Source organism: Neolamprologus multifasciatus, chromosome 7 (assembly GCF_963576455.1).
Source record: "Neolamprologus multifasciatus chromosome 7, fNeoMul1.2, whole genome shotgun sequence".
NCBI classification, from domain to species: domain Eukaryota; kingdom Metazoa; phylum Chordata; class Actinopteri; order Cichliformes; family Cichlidae; genus Neolamprologus; species Neolamprologus multifasciatus.
Window position 1 is genome coordinate 65,757,084 of NC_140445.1, and position 16,744 is coordinate 65,773,827.

General features: G+C 43.0%; 1 protein-coding gene and 3 long non-coding RNA genes across 4 annotated transcripts in view; 1 reads left to right on the forward strand and 3 right to left on the reverse strand.

The window, feature by feature from the left end:
* LOC146515921 (uncharacterized) overlaps window positions 1-16,744 on the reverse strand; it is a 496,024-nt gene that overhangs the window by 413,071 nt on the left and 66,209 nt on the right. The window lies entirely within an intron of this gene.
* The window catches only part of cdh13 (cadherin 13, H-cadherin (heart)), a 490,756-nt gene that overhangs the window by 413,071 nt on the left and 60,941 nt on the right, over window positions 1-16,744 (reverse strand). The window lies entirely within an intron of this gene.
* Window positions 1-16,744, forward strand: part of LOC146515925 (uncharacterized) — a 93,083-nt gene that overhangs the window by 36,370 nt on the left and 39,969 nt on the right. The window lies entirely within an intron of this gene.
* Window positions 895-13,349, reverse strand: LOC146515927 (uncharacterized). The gene is made up of 2 exons (XR_014875046.1): window positions 7,011-13,349; window positions 895-6,790 (listed from the first exon to the last, which is right to left on the reverse strand). It is a non-coding gene; the product is annotated as an uncharacterized LOC146515927 (long non-coding RNA).

The window sequence follows — 16,744 nt, forward strand, 5'->3', positions numbered from 1 at the left end:
TAAACGGCAAATATGATGGTGGGGGCTGTGCGCCGGTAGGATGTATTTAGCCCTATGTCACGACATCCTTTCAATAAACGTTATTATTATCATCATTACAGGATTGTGTAATCGTGAGCGTCCAAGTCGAGATGAAAGATGACGTACCGGACAGAGACACGGCGTCCTACCTGACTCGGCCCCGTCTTTGTTTTCCATTAGTCAGAGTTATAGCAGTTATGGCACCCTTCGAGAGCACTTAAAGGTGGTGATAAATACACACAACCGCTGAAATAAAGCTGACGGACAATTCAGGGACAACACACCTACATTGTCTCTGAATCATCCGCTCTAGCTCCATTCCTCCAGAACACTCTTTATAGAAATGGCCTGTATATCATTTTTAATCTTTACAGAGACAAAGGGTCGGCCTGAAGGTCCTCACATTAAAAGCAACTCTATCACGATATGAATGATGAGCAGTGGGACAATCCTGACATCTGGGAAACATCCTTTCTATGATTACACTTATGTGAAAGTCAGTGAAGCTAAATATATACTCAGTAAACAATACATGGGCCTAATTACTCTTTAAGAAATGTACAAATCATCTTTTGTTTTTGGTCGTTTCCGTCTCAATCCTGCATATTGAGACTTAAATAAGTCAAATACTCAAAGACAGTCGTGGAAAAATACTGGAGACTCTTTCAAAATCTCACTGAAATGTTGGACTTTCACTCTTTGTGTGTCTTCAAAAACTAGGCAATGAACTTTACTTCAGTGTTGCAAAGCATAGCATTACGTCACAAGTAGGGATGGGTACCGGTATCCGGTGCCATGATGGCACCGGTTCTGACATAAACGGTAGTAACCAGACCGAAAAGCAGCGCACATTTCGGTGCTTTATTTCCCTGAGCTGTGATACACTTTGGATTCTAGCCAATCATTTTACGTTTCCGAGGATAGTAGGCGGGTCCAGGTACGTACGTTCTTTTAGAGCAGAGCTACAGATTAAAAATGCCCAAGGCGAAGCGGTCAAAGTCTGGCTGTACTTCACAGCAAAAGATGCAAACTCAGCAGCTGCAACAAGTGCTTTAAGGTGATACTGTGATGCTGTCAAAGGAGGTAACACCTCAAATCTGATGAAACACCTGGTGACGCATAGCGTTTTTTTTAAAAGCCGAGAAATGCACCGATTTGATAGCTTGCTGCGAGACCTCACACCGAGCACATCTACTGCGGGTGTGGTGCCTGTTATCGACCCGGAGTTAGCAACATCCCCCAAAAACCCGAAGAGGAGAGTCCTGGCCCCTAGCCCTGCCAGTGTAGCAGAAATGATGAGGATGATGATGCAGCAGCAGCCGTTCTTCTCTGCGTGAGTAGCTTAATGTTGTTCGTGTGTAATTTACGTTGAGTAGGCTAACCACGTTATTACATTAATGCATGTAAGGTGAACTAGCAAACACCATCATAGCTACATGCGGCTGTCTTCTTGTTTGATGGCAGATACTCCCTTCACCCTGGACAAAAAGGCTAAAATGACCAAAGAAAAAGTGGAAAACAGTTAAACATGAGAGGTTTTTGGACAAAGTTTGTGTTTTTTCCATTGTTTAAGCTGCTTCCAGCCAAGAGTGATACCATATATGCCCCATAGCTGCAGAAAAGGCTAACATTGTTATCTTTTTACAAAAAAACAGCTGAACATGAGAGGTTTTTGGACCAATTTTGTGTTCTTCATTCTTTAAGCACCGGTTCGAGCACCGTTTAAGCACCGGCACCGTTTCAAAAGTACCGGTTTGGCACCGGTATCGGATAAAACCTAAACGATACCCATCCCTAGTTACAAGACAGTCTTTTGACTCGGACTGTACGTATCAAGACACACAAACAGACAGCAAAAATGCCTTTGACCATATAATCAATCAACCAGAATAAATTAGCTCAGTGGGAATAAAGTAGGAAGCACGAGACGAGAGCTGTGAAACTTAAACGAGGATTGCGGTAGCTACTGAGAAAGGATGAGACAGAGCGTGAGAAGGCTGTTTGTTAATTCTGGAGAAGGAGAATTTAGGTCCCAGCACTTCAGTGAACAAGCAATCAAAACACAGCCTCATTGTTGACATAAATCATAATTATACCACAGCCTTACTCTGCATTTCCTGATATAAGAGCAATCGCAATAGAGAAAATTACACATGCACTGTTGTGATGGAGTACTTTCTAATCATAGGTTATAACTGATGTTGATCTGAGTGGCTCGTTTTAAGTATATGCGAGGTAAATTTTTGTGTGCTGTGTGTGTAAGTGTGTATTTGTATGCTGACATCTCTTTCGCTGTGAGAATCAAATACACGGTGTGTACTTATTAATCGAATATTTATTAGCAGTTTAAAGGCAGACGTACTCATCCTGAATCTTTCAGTTCATAACATTCGGTCTGGGATGAGCTTTCCTTGGTTCACTAGACCACATGATCCAAATACTTATTGTCAGGGGTCTATTGAGTTATATGCACTGGCACTCCCAGAATAAAAATTATAGAGCCTTAGTTGAGTGCTTTGGCAGCGCACCAGGTGATGCCCATAAGCTACAGCTTGCTAGAAATATGGATAGGATTTTTATTAAATATGTAGAATTCTCACTGTTAGAATCGGCCTCGGGTTTTATTGGTTTAAAAATAATTATAAAATTATTTTTTTATGATAATATAAAAATAATCACATGTAATAATTAGGGGTGCAACGATACACAAAATTCACGGTTCGATACTTTTTCAATACAAAAAAATGTTCATGCTTTTTTAATTTGTCATTTATTAAAATTATAAATATATATTTTAACTCAAAAGTACAGTTTTTAAATTTAATGTTCCTGAAACAACAAAGTAATAAAAAATAAATCTGATGGAGAAATCCCTCATCTTTGGAAAAGAGAGTTTATTACAGAGAAATGTCTCTTTCCAAAATAAAAGCTCTACTATACGCTTCTTCTGGGCTATATTCTCAGCAGCATATTAAACATATCAGGTCCCCATAAGGAGAATCGTGTGCTAACGGCTGTCTAAATGACTCGGGTAAAGTTTGTAGCATGCGTGCTTGTTGTTTTTGTCTGCTTCCACTTGTCTTTGCACGAGGATGATGTCGGAGTAAATGTGCAGTCATATTCGTTGTGTTCCCACTAGTGCTGTCAGCGTTAATCTGAAATGACGTTAACGCCACAACACGGCAAATCTCCGTTAACGAGCTACCGCGGATCGCCCCGTGCGTGGGGCTGGACAGCGTCAACACATTAACAAGCTAACTGCGCTAACGCACTAGTTCCCACCAATGTAATTGAGCATTGCGTGGCACATCCGACATACTGTTTCACTTTAGTCCATGACACGCTTACCTTCAGGGTCATACGTCACATGAAAACCAAAATAGTTCCAAACGCCAGATCTGAATGAGGGTGGGGGAGGTTCAATTTGCCATGTTGCAACGAGCTTAGCTTCTGTCTGCTAGCTTGCGCTGCGCTCAGTGAATCTGCGTTCGACTACTCCGCCTAGGCTGCACTGTCAAGCGCAGATCCACTGAGCGCTCAACACAGACAGCATCGTCAGAAGAAAAGTTGATAAAATAAATTAAAAATTTTGTATTGTTCGATACACATGCGTACTGAACCGAAAGCACTGTATCAAACGGTTCAAGTAATAATGAACTGTAAAACATCGGAATATGTCAAATGTTTAAAAGTCAACCAATCAAAAATCAAATTTCGAGTGTTTTATTAAACGTAGTGAAACATATCAGATGACACGCGCTGTAAAAGCACAGATTAGTATCCACTAGATCAGTGTTTCCAACCACTGGTGTGCTATGACAAATCAGGTGTGCCGTGGAAGATTATCTGGTTCCACCTGATTGGTTACTCTAAGGCAACGGTTCCCAACCCCTGGGCCACAGACCAGTACCGGTTCGTGAGTCGTTTGGTGCCGGGCCACGAGAGTTGAGGCTCGAGTATGAAATTCATGGTTTTTAGAGTTTCCCTGAGTCTGTGTTATGAATAAATCTTATGTTCTTTGGTACCAGTACTGGTTTAATTTTGTTGTATTTCTCTGCGACACCTTCAAGGCCGATGCATTAAAATATTATCGGACATAAACCTGTCCGTAGTGCAGAGACTGCTCCTCTAAGCAATCGGCTTGAGTAACGGGCAGAACAATTACATTCTCTTCCACTAGAGGGCGGTACAACTAGCTGCTTCAATTAAATGGGTTTGCAACTGCCAGTAAAACACAAGACGATGAAGAAGCAATTGCAGCATGACTGTTATGAATGCAGGGTAATTGCAACTGATAAATATTTGAACAGAGAAAGTAGTCAGTCTGACCTGATGTCCTGGAGAAAGTTACGACCCAGATGACGGCCCAGCATGAGTAGTGTTCAGAAGAAAGGAAGAAAGGTATAGTGGGGACAAACCGAGCCAATTCTATCCCTGGTGAGCAGTAAAAATGATCAGTGTGCTTTTTGTGACACTGGTATGTGCCGTGTGATTTTTCTAATGTGAAATTTGCGCCATGGCTCCAAAAGGTTGGGAAACACTGTCCTACGCGTGTGTTTCAAGAGTTACTATGTGTGTTACAAAGTCCTTTATCGAGAGTAATTTGCTGCTGCAGTCATGCTCATCCACGAAGGCTAACAGTCTGTTCAGCGACCTCCTCTCCACAGGTTCAAATGTGTCCACCTTGCAGCCAGTCACCGAGCAGGCCTTACTAATCGGTTTATTCAGCCTGTTGGTGTCACCGGCTCTGATGCTGCTCCTCAGCACACCACAGTAGGAGACGCCAGTGAATCCCCATCATTCTGTTGCAAACACTGAAGGATGTCAGCTTCTTTAGGAAAAAGAAAATGAGCCAGCTGACTCCCCTTCTTGTATGCCGAGCTTCCATGTCAGCCTGGTGTCAGCGCGGATGTACCGGCACTCCCGGCCCAGGTTAGACACGGGCCGTGCATCCTTCGTCCTGGAAACGATCATCATCCCTCTAATCTGACTCGGATTCAGAAGCAGACGATTCCTCTCAGTCCACCCAAAAAACCTGCTCCGTACTCCTCCTGCCCTTTGCTTGTACATGAAACACTGCAGAGTGTTTATGTGGGCAGCAGCACCTGAGCTGTGCTGGAAGTTTGGTCTTGTTATCACAATTATTAGCTTAACTGCTGAACAATGAAACGGGTTATCTAACTTTGAGGGGTCACCTATAAATATCATTGTTCTGGAAAAAATGCATTTGGTTGTAATTAAATTGAGAAAGATTTTTAATGTGACATCGACACTGGCTTAGTGAGTGCGCTGCATTATCAGAAAATATTACTGGAGGTTTGCACAGTGCACACTGTGCCTCCTAATGCAAGTTCCTGTGTTAAAAGGCTGATTGATCATTAGCGACGCCCTTTTCTAATTATGTTAGTGCGGCTGAAGACTGTTGTGCTGATTAAGGAGTCGATGCATTTAGCTAGCTGAGTGTCTGTGTTTGATTACGTCCTCAGAATGGTCCAGAGAGAACTTTCTTCTGACCCTCATCAATGTATCCTCGCTTCTGCAGAAATTAAACTTCCCCTCCCCCAAAACATGAAGCTGCAAATGAATGTCGCATCACATCTCGCATTTGAAGTGTATGACTCAGAAGGAAGAGCATTTGTCAAACTGAAACAATGAAAAGATGCAGCTTGATGCTGTGCTTGACCACTCGAGGTGCATCGGTGGTGGTAAAGCAGCAGATCTTTACAGGATGAAAGGTCTTGAACATGACGGCTGTTATTCTGGTTTGCAGTGACACGCCTCACCTTGTGCATAACCGCCTGACTGAAGTCATTTTCCTCCCACAACAGGACCACAACCCAAAGCGCAGCTCCAAACTATGCAAAAGCCATTAAGTGAACAAACCATCAGCTGGTCTTCTGTCTATAATGGAACAGCCGGCATAGTCACCAGATCTCAAATGTACTGAGCTGTTATGGAAACAGCTTGAAAGCACTTTGGCAAGAACGCCACGACGTCATTCCCGATTCCTCAACGAACCGATAACAGGAATACCAAAAGTTCTGCAGTGAGTCTCTGACATCTAAGACCTTTTTCTCGTGGCAGCGTTTCAGGGGAAAAATCAGCTACTGGCTTCATTTCACTGTATTAATCTTTTTATTTCATTTTTTGTGTTTCTGATCTTTTCATTTCATCTTGAACTCTTTGATTTGTATTCTGTTTCAATATGAACTATATAAATTATTCAATTATCATTCCTCCAGTGTTTACTAATGATTCCAATACGACTGACTGTGGTGCTTAGAGATGAACTGAGTTAGTGTACCGGTGCTGCAAAAAGCCATAGTCAGTGTCGCGTAATCGTCTACTCTAATCAGTGGTAGATATCGCAGAAACACAACATGCAATCACACATCCTTACTTCTGGGACACTCACGGAAACGAACCAGACAAACCTGCAGCTCTGACATGAAGAATTAGTGACAGAAAAGATGCTTCTGTCTTTCTGTCTGTGAAGGTTCTCAGTCATCCAGGTCATCGTTGTCAAAGGAGCTTGCAAAGAAAAGCGTCTGGACTTCTTTAAGTTACTTGAAGACGTTTCACCTTCATCCGAGAAGCTTCTTCAGTTCTAAGGTCAAATGGTGGAGAGTCCCAGATATAACCCTAGTGGGAGTTTCCCCCCACAGAGGGACAAAAGGACCCCTGATGATCCTCTAATCGCCTGAGCCAAGGTGTGAAACTGGGTGTGGGTCCCAATCAGCCAGAGTTTCAGGTGAGCTCATTGTGAAACCTGGCCCCACCCTATCATGTGATTTCCTGAGGTCAGATGGCCCAGGATGTGAGTGGGCGTTAAGGCGTCTGGGGAGGGAACTCAAAACTGGATTATAGATGGCAGACAGTTGGTGTCATAAGCCCCGCCTCTGTTCAAAGATGGTCGCTCACAGTGGACATAGATGCTTCTTTCACTCCTCTTTCAAACCATCTGTCCTCTCTGTCCAAAATGTGAACACTGGCATCCTCGAAAGAGTGACCTTTGACCTTTAGATGCAGATGGACTGCTGAGTCTTGTCCTGTGGAGGTGGCTCTTCTGTGTTGTGCCATGCACTTGTGAAGTGGCTGTTTGGTCTCTCGATGTAGAGGTCTGGGCATTCCTCGCCCATTCCTCCCCACCATTTGACCTTAGAACTGAAGAAGCTTCTTGGATGAAGGTGAAACGTCTTCAAGTAACTTAAAGAAGTCCAGACGCTTTTCTTTCCAAGCTCCTTAGACTTCTGTCTTTCTATGTGCATGAATCTCATCTGGATTCATTTCAATTGTCTGGACCGACCAGCGTTATAAAGAATCAAAACAGGATAAGAGATGAAGAGAACATAAGTCAGAGCTATGAAAGGATACAGCATACAGGCTGTAACCCTTCACTGCGACTGCAAATCATCCGAGACTCAAATCTCCGTATTTCGCTCAAGCAGATGAGAGGAAGTGAAATTTTCAGACAGCGCTCACGATGTGATATTAGCGTAAAAGGGTCAGCTGCAGAGTCGTGTAGTAAAACAAAGTGTGAAAGATAAAGACTGAGCAGTTACAGCCGCTGTCACCTCATCACCTGGGGACCATTCATCAGCTCACAGCGAGAGACTGAATGAGGAGTCGGAGCGAGCGAGAGAGGAGGTGCGAGCGAGAAGAAGAAAGAGACGGAAGAGGAGGTGGAGGGACGAGGAGCTGACAGGTTGGCGGGCGGCGGGGGAGTAACAGGCCCGGAAGGTCTGCGGTGAGCGTCACTGAGCCGGATACACACACATGGACTGCACCCAAAACACACAGCACATGCACAATAGTGTTGTCGAGCTGTACTCACAATGCAGCTAAGTGCAGCTACGCAGGCTCAACATCACTGTGTGAGTTTGTGAGGCTGTTTCTGCAGAGCAGACAGTCAAAGCTACATTTGCTTCTCCTCCAGACGCTGCCAGACGAGCGTGCCGCGATGCTGGTTGTGTTTCTCCTTTTGCTGATCTAACTGAACACTGCACACAAACGTCGCTAAAAGAGGTGATGGAGAATGTCAGGTTACTCAGATTGCTTCACATGATCATGAAGAAAAGAGAAAAAGGGCGAAGGAGTGAGTTAGGATTCAGGCTTTTACTCAGAAATGTTCAATTTTAGAGGAAACATATTTTCATGGATCCTTCCTATTCTGACTTATTTTAATAAACCCTTTCCCACAATTATAACGACTCATTTTAATCTTATTCAAGAAGAGAAAAAGTGAATCTAATTTGCATGAATTTGGCAGCATTTATCCAAAAATATAACCAAATCACGATTAACTCGTGTACTTTACTGAGAATCTTCCTGGAAAGCACAACATAAAGCGTAGAGCTGTGTCTGCTACTGTAGTGACAAGACGTGTCGCACAAGAAATGTTGGCACGAACGCAAACTGTCCTCTGTGGGACTGAGAATTGGAGCTGTCATCCTCTCAATGGAGTAGGATTGGAAATATAATACAGAAATCACTCAAAATCCTTGTAATTACACACACAGGCATTTAGGCATGCAAAGACACGCACGCGCGCACACTCAACGTCCGCTATAGCCATGCAGCGCGGTCGGAAAAATCGACTGAAATGAACGTGGAAGAAAAAGATTCAGGTCAATTCTCTGCTGATTTGCGAGGTCAAATATTCATCCTGTCCTCCAGACTGCGCATTTGAAGACAAGCTGAGAGGAATTGGATTCAGTTCATGCTAATGGGCGAGCACATCTTCTGCTACATGCAAAAAAACGGGGGTTTTGCATGTAAAGTCACACAGTGAAGCACTCAGTCGTAGACTTTGATGTGCAGCAGCGCACGCACAAAGGCTTGATCTTCAGCAGTAATTGGGTTTTTAATTGGACGACACTTTGAATGTCGGTTCAGATCAAATGTAGCATATTTGTGGACTTTTTAAAAGCACATACGGTAAACCTGCCTTCACTGCGACACTTCAGGCTTCGCACACAATGGATTCATTAAACACACGTTTGCTTTGTGTGCTATGAAGTTGAGGAAACACCCCGGGAGCTCGTGGATGTGTCGTTCCCAGCTTAACCGTTTTGGTATTAAAGTCGCACAAAAAGGTAGATTTTGAGGTTACAATGTTTCCTTATGCTATCTATCAACATCTATCTGCGCTTCGTGGATGTAATGCTGACACATTAGAGGAGGAATAGACACTGTGCACACAGCAGGATGTAAATCTGAGCTGTGCATCAATACTGGTCTTGTATAACCTCAAGATATCCACGGGGGCATTTTCAATTCTTCCTTCACCTCAAAATAAAACGGAGGTTTTGTGTCTTTTCCTCTTTTCTTTTTGGCTCCGTCTCTTGCTGTTTCACTGTTATTCCTGCCAAACACATTTCTGGAAGCACGAGCAACAGTGAGAAACCTGAGATTTTAAATTCAGCTGATATTTTTGATCCGACCGTAGATTTTGTGGTAAGAGCTGAAAACAGTCACACGCCAAGCTGTTTGAAAAAATGTCACACGGATGCTGACTGGCGGATGTTTTCCCTGACCCTCCATCTAGTGCTTCTCCCACTGCATACGTTTTCATTCATTATGTTTATTTGTTTGTTTATTTCTTTATTAGAACGGAGCTTTCCTACATAAACAGGAAGGTAAACACATAGCGCGGCGACGGGGACAGAAAAGTTGTATATTTAGACCACGGCTGCATCGGTGCGTATAAACTGCAACGATGGCGATGATCCCACTCTGAACTGAACACAGCCACAGCTAACATGACCTCTGTGTGCCGTCTGATTAACACCAGGATCATTAGCAACTCACCCAGTGAGCATGTTTCAGGAAAGGCTTTGTGATTTAAAGTTAGTCTACATGATAATATACGTAGACGTGCAACAGTCCCGCGTGCCCGCTCGTGTCAGCGTCTACACGACAAAGTGTTTGTTGTCAGTGTGAAAAGCTTGTAGAACCAGATCCAGAAAAACATTACAGATATTGGCGACGTCGAGTTCTGCTCCCGGTGTCTCGGTCCAGAGCAGATGGCCTCAGATCCATTGAGCCAAACCCTTAATAGAGCCACAGCTGCTGGCAGACAAAGTGAATCTCCCTCCATATGCACTTCCTTGGAAAACACAACACTCTGTTTGCACCACTGTGGGAGAGCGACACAGTCCACAAGCTGTGACTCACCGATGTTTCTCCAATCGTACGAGTCCACGTCGGGCAATTCATTCTAATTTAATAAAGGTCGACAGTGCACGGGCGTCTTCTGACTTCTCCTCCAGTTATTCTTTTCATAATAATAACGTGTGTTTGTATTTCTTTCTCGCTTGTATCTGTTGTCTCTTAAATCTCCACAAACTTGTTTTGTTCCACAGCTTTAACAATCACAGTGAGGTCAGTGAGCTTTTCCTCGACCCTGACGAGTTAGTGCGGAAAATGAATGAGCTGCCAGGTCAGTTTCTGCAGTTCTGTTAGGAGCAGTGTTGGTCAAGTTACTTGAAAAAAGTAATCAGTAACTAATTACTGATTACTTCCCCCAAAAAGTAATCCCGTTACTTTACTGATTACTTATTTTCAAAAGTAATTCGTTACTTTTTAAAAACACGATTTACAACCTGAATAGGTGATAAAGTGATAGATCTTTCAGCCCAATTCTACTTTTTCTGCATAATCATCATACAAAATGTAATCAAATGGAAAAGTCTCTTTTTAAAACTTGTTTTATTAGTTTTAATCTTTTAACTTTATGCATCAAGCAAACATTTAATTATCTGCAACATTCTCTGACTGGAAGAAATTAGTTTAACATTTAAACCTATTTTCTGCACATTCCAGCACATAAAATAAAATATTTTGTGTGTTTACACTCAGTCTTTCAAATAGATGCAAGTAAAACACAGCAGAAAATAAATAAAGTCAAAGACTAGCGGTCCTGTTGCTCTATTTTCACCTGTAAAGCAGGAGTGGGGTAGGCGGAGGTTTACCCTGGTGCAGGTGTGCAGCGGTCAGTGGAAGAATCCGCGAGTTTCTCTGTGAGTTTCCCATTACGTCGCAGCTACTCGGTGCTTGTTTGGAAGTTTAGGGGTTTTTTCGCTGTAAAAAGAAGTTTTCTTCCCACGCACAACGACACTAATGTTTTTGTCACTTTTTATGGAATCAAACTCAAAGTAAGGTCAGTACTTCCACGCTTTAAACGCTGCACGCTCATACTCTCTCTGCACTCGATATATGATCCATTGTTGATCTGCACACAGCTGTTGTCACGAACGTCGCACTCGCTTACGTCACTGTCATGAGACATTCTCGCAAAAAAAATCACGGTTTTAGTAACGCAGTAACGCAGCGTTCCTACGGGAAAGTAACGGTAATCTAATTACAGTTTTTGCAATATTAATCCCTTACTTTACTCGTTACTTGAAAAAAGTAATTGGATTACAGTAATGCGTTACTGCCCATCTCTGGTTAGGAGTAACACGTGTGACCATTGTCACGACACAGGGATTTTAAAATGTACAGGTAAGGTGTTGAATTGTAGATTAAACATTCAAAGGATGAAAATACTTAAAAATCAGAGTCAGAAAATAAACCTTTGTGTTAGAAAGAAACTCAACCAAGGAAACAGGAAAAAGAGTTGAAGGCACTGAAACCATCTGAGAAAGGACGACATCTCTAATTAACAATAACGTGTCCGTGGATCAACAAGCCTTCCTGTGAGATCCAAAGCAAACCAAAACTATCTCGAGTTCTCCCTAAAGATCTTCAGGGAGAACTCATTAAAGTTACTGCTTTGTATTTTTGGGAATGATAGTAAAAAACAACTTTTTACCAAACTTGTGAAGCATCTCCATCAAAGTCCAAACAATCCATAAAGTGCTAAATAAAATCCGCTTTGGCAGTCAGAACCAGGATAACCAGAAACCACACAAAATCGCACACAGACTTCAAAGTTTGGTGCTTTAAGCCTCTCCAGGCAGACGTTGCAGATTTGCAACAGTTAAGAACTACCAACCTGATTACCCCACATACATATTTTATGATTTCACCACTGCAGGACTTGGTTGTGCATTAGCAACAAAAAACTTTGGGCCTGAGAGGGTTAAGTTGTTATCTAGCTTTCCACAGCACACTCATCCAGGTGCCTCGTGGTGGCTGAGTGTCCACTAATGGCTTCACTCCTTCAAAGCTGCTCCCGTGAGTTTCTGGGAATGTTTGCGTTCAGACGGATGGGAGTGTTAGCAGGGAGGCGAGCAATCTTAGGACGAAATGAAAGGAATAGGGGAGGAAGGAGGAAACAGAAGTGATATGAACGCACAGAGGGAAAAAGGTACATGGCCAATCTAGAAGAGTGGGCAGAAGACTATGTGCATCTGTATTTGTGTGTCTGTGCGTGTGTGTGTGTGTGTAGGGGTAAGTGTTATCAATCAATCTTTATTTATAAAGCACTTTTCATACAAAAAGAAAATGTAGCACAAAGTGCTTTACATGGTTAAAAGCAGCCCCCCCCCCACACACACACGCACACACTTAAAAAGTAAAATTGGGCTGGGTACGCATGAGCCAAGTGAGGAAACACTATCACAGGGAGCCGTCTGCACCGGAAGCCGGTCACAGACCGCAGCCTCCAGGCCGGGCACACAGCAGGAGGGAGGCAAAGAAGCCCCCCAGCCAGGCTGAGAGGACCCCCAGAGCCCCAGCAGCCACGGTCGATCACAGCCCCGGTGCAGAGAGCGCCCTCTGAGGAAACACTGGAGATATGACCTAATAAGAGTATATACTGGGTAAAAAGATAAAATAAATAAGAACGGCATACAATATAAATATAAATATAAATAGAGTAAGAAGATTAAAAAATTAATAAGAATAAAATCAATAAATATTAGGTAAAACCTAAATTAACAATAGAATAACAGGATAGAATAAATAAGCGTAAAATAAATAAACGTTAAGTAAAAGCTAAATTAAAAAGGTGGGTCTTGAGCCTGTTCTTAAAAACATGTACGTTCTCTGCGGCCCTGAGCTCCTCCGGCAGGCTGTTCCACAGACGAGGACCATACCACTGAAACGCTGCCTCTCCGTGAGTATGTGTCCTGACTTTAGGGACAATCAAAAGGCCAGTACCAGAGGACCTCAAGGTCCGTGAGGGTTCACATGGTAGAAGCAGATCTGAGAGATAAGAAGGCCCGAGACCATTAAGACATTTAAAACCAATAAAAGAACTTTAAAATCGATCCTGAAACACACGGGGAGCCAGTGCAGCGATTCTAAAACCGGTGTAATGTGGGCCCGCCCTCTGGTCTTCGTCAGCACACGAGCTGCAGAGTTTTGTAAAAGTTGTAAAGGTGAAATATTCTTTTTCAAGAGTTGGGAGCTCGCCTTGTAATCGGAAGGTTGCCGGTTCGAGCCCCGGCTTGGACAGTCTTGGTCGTTGTGTCCTTGGGCAAGACACTTCACCCGTTGCCTACTGGTGGTGGTCAGAGGGCCCGGTGGCGCCAGTGTCCGGCAGCCTCGCCTCTGTCAGTGCGCCCCAGGGTGGCTGTGGCTACAATGTAGCTTGCCATCACCAGTGTGTGAATGTGTGTGTGAATGGGTGGATGACTGGATATGTAAAGCGCTTTGGGGTCCTTAGGGACTAGTAAAGCGCTATATAAATACAGGCCATTTACCATTTACCATTTTTGGGAAGACCAGAGAGCAGAACAGTAATCAATGCGACTGGTAATAAAAGCATGCATCAACATCTCCGTGTTGGCCCGAGAGAGAATAGGGCGGACTCTGGCTATATTTTTTAGATGATAAAATCCAATTTTGGTTACATGTTTAATATGTGGGATAAAACCAAGCTCAGAGTCAAAAATAACACCCAGGTTTTTCACTTGTAGTGAAGGACATAGTGAAGATGCCTGTAATTTAGACAAGAGTTTCTCTCTCTGAGCCTCAGGACCGACGATTAAAACTTCAGTTTTGTCCTGGTTAAGCTGTAAAAAGTTTTCTGCCATCCAAGATCTTATATCTAAAATACAGTTAAAAAGGGCATCCATTGGTCTGGTGTCATCAGGAGACACGGAAATGTACAGCTGAGTGTCATCAGCGTAACTGTGGAAGTTCACTCCATGCCTCCTGATGACATCGCAGAGAGGGAGCATATACAAATTAAAAAGTACAGGGCCTAAAACTGACCCTTGAGGCACACCACATGTCATTTTATGGATCTTAGAGGAGCATGTATCCATACTCACCATAAAAGTTCTGTCTGAGAGACAGGAAGTGAACCAGTTGTGTACAGCACCAGAGAGGCCCACCATGTGTTTCAGTCTGTTTAAAAGAATAGCGTGGTCTACTGTATCAAAGGCTGCGCTTAGATCCAGTAGCACCAGGACTGGGAGCTTTTGGGAGTCCCAGTTACATCTAAGATCATTTAAAACCTTTAGGAGAGCAGTCTCTGTGCTGTGGTTCACCCTAAATCCAGACTGGAATATCTCCAGGATCTGTCTATCACTCAAAAAGTCATTAATCTGAGTAAAAACAAGTTTTTCTAAAATTTTACTTAAAAATGGTAAGTTGGATACAGGTCTGTAGTTATTAAAATCATTACAATCCAAATTGCTCTTCTTCAGAAGGGGCCACACCACCGCCGTTTTAAAGGCAGCAGGGAAGACACCCAACTGAAGAGAGCAATTCATCATGCATAAAAGCTCAGCTTCAAAAGATCCATAAAGTGTTTTAAAGAGTGAAGAAGGGATTGGATCTAAAAGACATGTGGTGGGTCTCACTGTGGAGAAAACTTTCTTAAGGTTCTCAGCATTAACCAGGGCAAAGCTGTCCAGTGTCTCCTCGGGTACAATCGAGGCCTCAGATGTGTTTAAAATCATATCGCGAGAAGATAAAATATCAGATCTGATGGCGCTGATTTTTCCCCTGAAGTGGTCTGCAAACTGCTCACAGAGCGAGTCTGTGGGGGTTCTGTGGGAGCTGTTAAAATCAGGGTTAAATAAATGATCTATGGTGGAAAAGAGGACCTTGGGATTATTTTTGTTATTACTGATTATTTTGGTAAAGTATGAATTTCTTGAATTCCTTAATATATTATTGTACATTTTAAGTTGCTCGCAAAATATTTCATGGTCGATTGTATTTTTATTTTTCCTCCATCTCCTTTCTGCTGCCCTGCAATTTCTTTTGAAGTTTTTGACTTCTTCGTTTCTCCAGGGTGATGCATGTTTTACGTTAATCTTTTTGGTGGTGAGTGGAGCAACGGAGTCAAGGCTTTTCTTCAGTTTGCTGTTAAAATGACTAAAAATAAAATCACAGGGTGCAGGTAAAATCACAGGGGGGCATTCGTCTAAAACCCTGGTAAAATTTGCAGCCACTTCAGAGGTTAGATAGCGCCTCCTCACAGTTCGCACTGAGGTCTCCCGTTATATGATTGAAGGCCATTACACACCAAGCATGTTGCACAAAAAGTTACACTAGATTCCAAATGTTTTAGATCAGAACTTAATGCATGCTAGTCTTCATGATGCAGTGATGACCTGATGTTTCTAACAACAAAAGGAAGAAACAGATTCTGGGTTCATCTAAACCTCAGGAGGAGCCAGCAGCAGGTCTGTGGTTTGAATTCCCGTTGGCAGAGTTGGAACCACATCTGAGGCTGAGAGTTGATCTCAATTGACCAAGAGCACCGAGCTGTGTGTCTCTGAGGTAAAATAGTGTTATTTTGCTAGTTGTAAATTCCATATTGATGCACATTTTAACAAGCGCACTTGTTGCTAAATGCAGTGATCTGATTGGTTATTTGCATTGGAAAAATTGGGATTGGTTTGAAAAGAATCTGTAAATTTGTCCGATGAAATTCCACCATTGCTGTGAACGGTATGCGCGTGGATTTTGCACGGCTTGGTGTGGAGGTCTTGAGACGAGAGCTTTTCTGTGTGTAAAGTGAAGGCAGTGTAACAATATCAGGGAGGAGCAATCATGTGGATGGTTAACATTTAATCAAGGTCGTAAGAACTGGTTTGGTCGAGTTGAACCAAACTGTAGTAAGAGCTGGAGGTGACGATGTGTGGAAAGCCAGAGAATGGTGGAAATCAGTTTGAAGATTGGTGGCACAAAGAATAAATAGCGTTAGAAAAAAATCACTTGATGCTAAAAGATTTGAGTAAAAGCATCATCTTAGTGGTGGTGCATCGCCAATTCAGCTAGATCAGGCGTCACAGCTTCACCCCCTGTGATGCCAGTCTGGACAGGCTGCACCATCTGAGCTGCAGGGGTAATCTGACTATTCATGCAGGCCTGTTAGAGCAAGCGCAGCCAAGCCCTGTTTTTCAGAAAAAGATAAAGATCAGGACCCATCGTTCAATCAAAGAAACCAAAGGAAACGCAAACATAAAACTAGGACAGTCACACTCCTCTGTGTGTCGTTCAGTCACACCTTCAAGTCATTCGCACAACACAGCAGGAGTCGCTGCAGCTCAGTGCTTTTGTGGCAACGATGATTATAAACCTCTGACAGAGAGTTGGGCATCATCAGCGTGCCACTCCATGAAGTGCTTTGGAATGAAACGGTCCTCCAAACAATTATCCCAGCAATTATAACATGCTTTCCGGGTTAATTGCTGAGCTCTGGTAACAAATGTCGATGTCTTCTAGCGATCACAGAGAGCAGGTAACACGGCAGAGGATAATCCAGATTTTCAAACCTATTATCATAAATTAATGAGCCCCAAATGCTCACTGT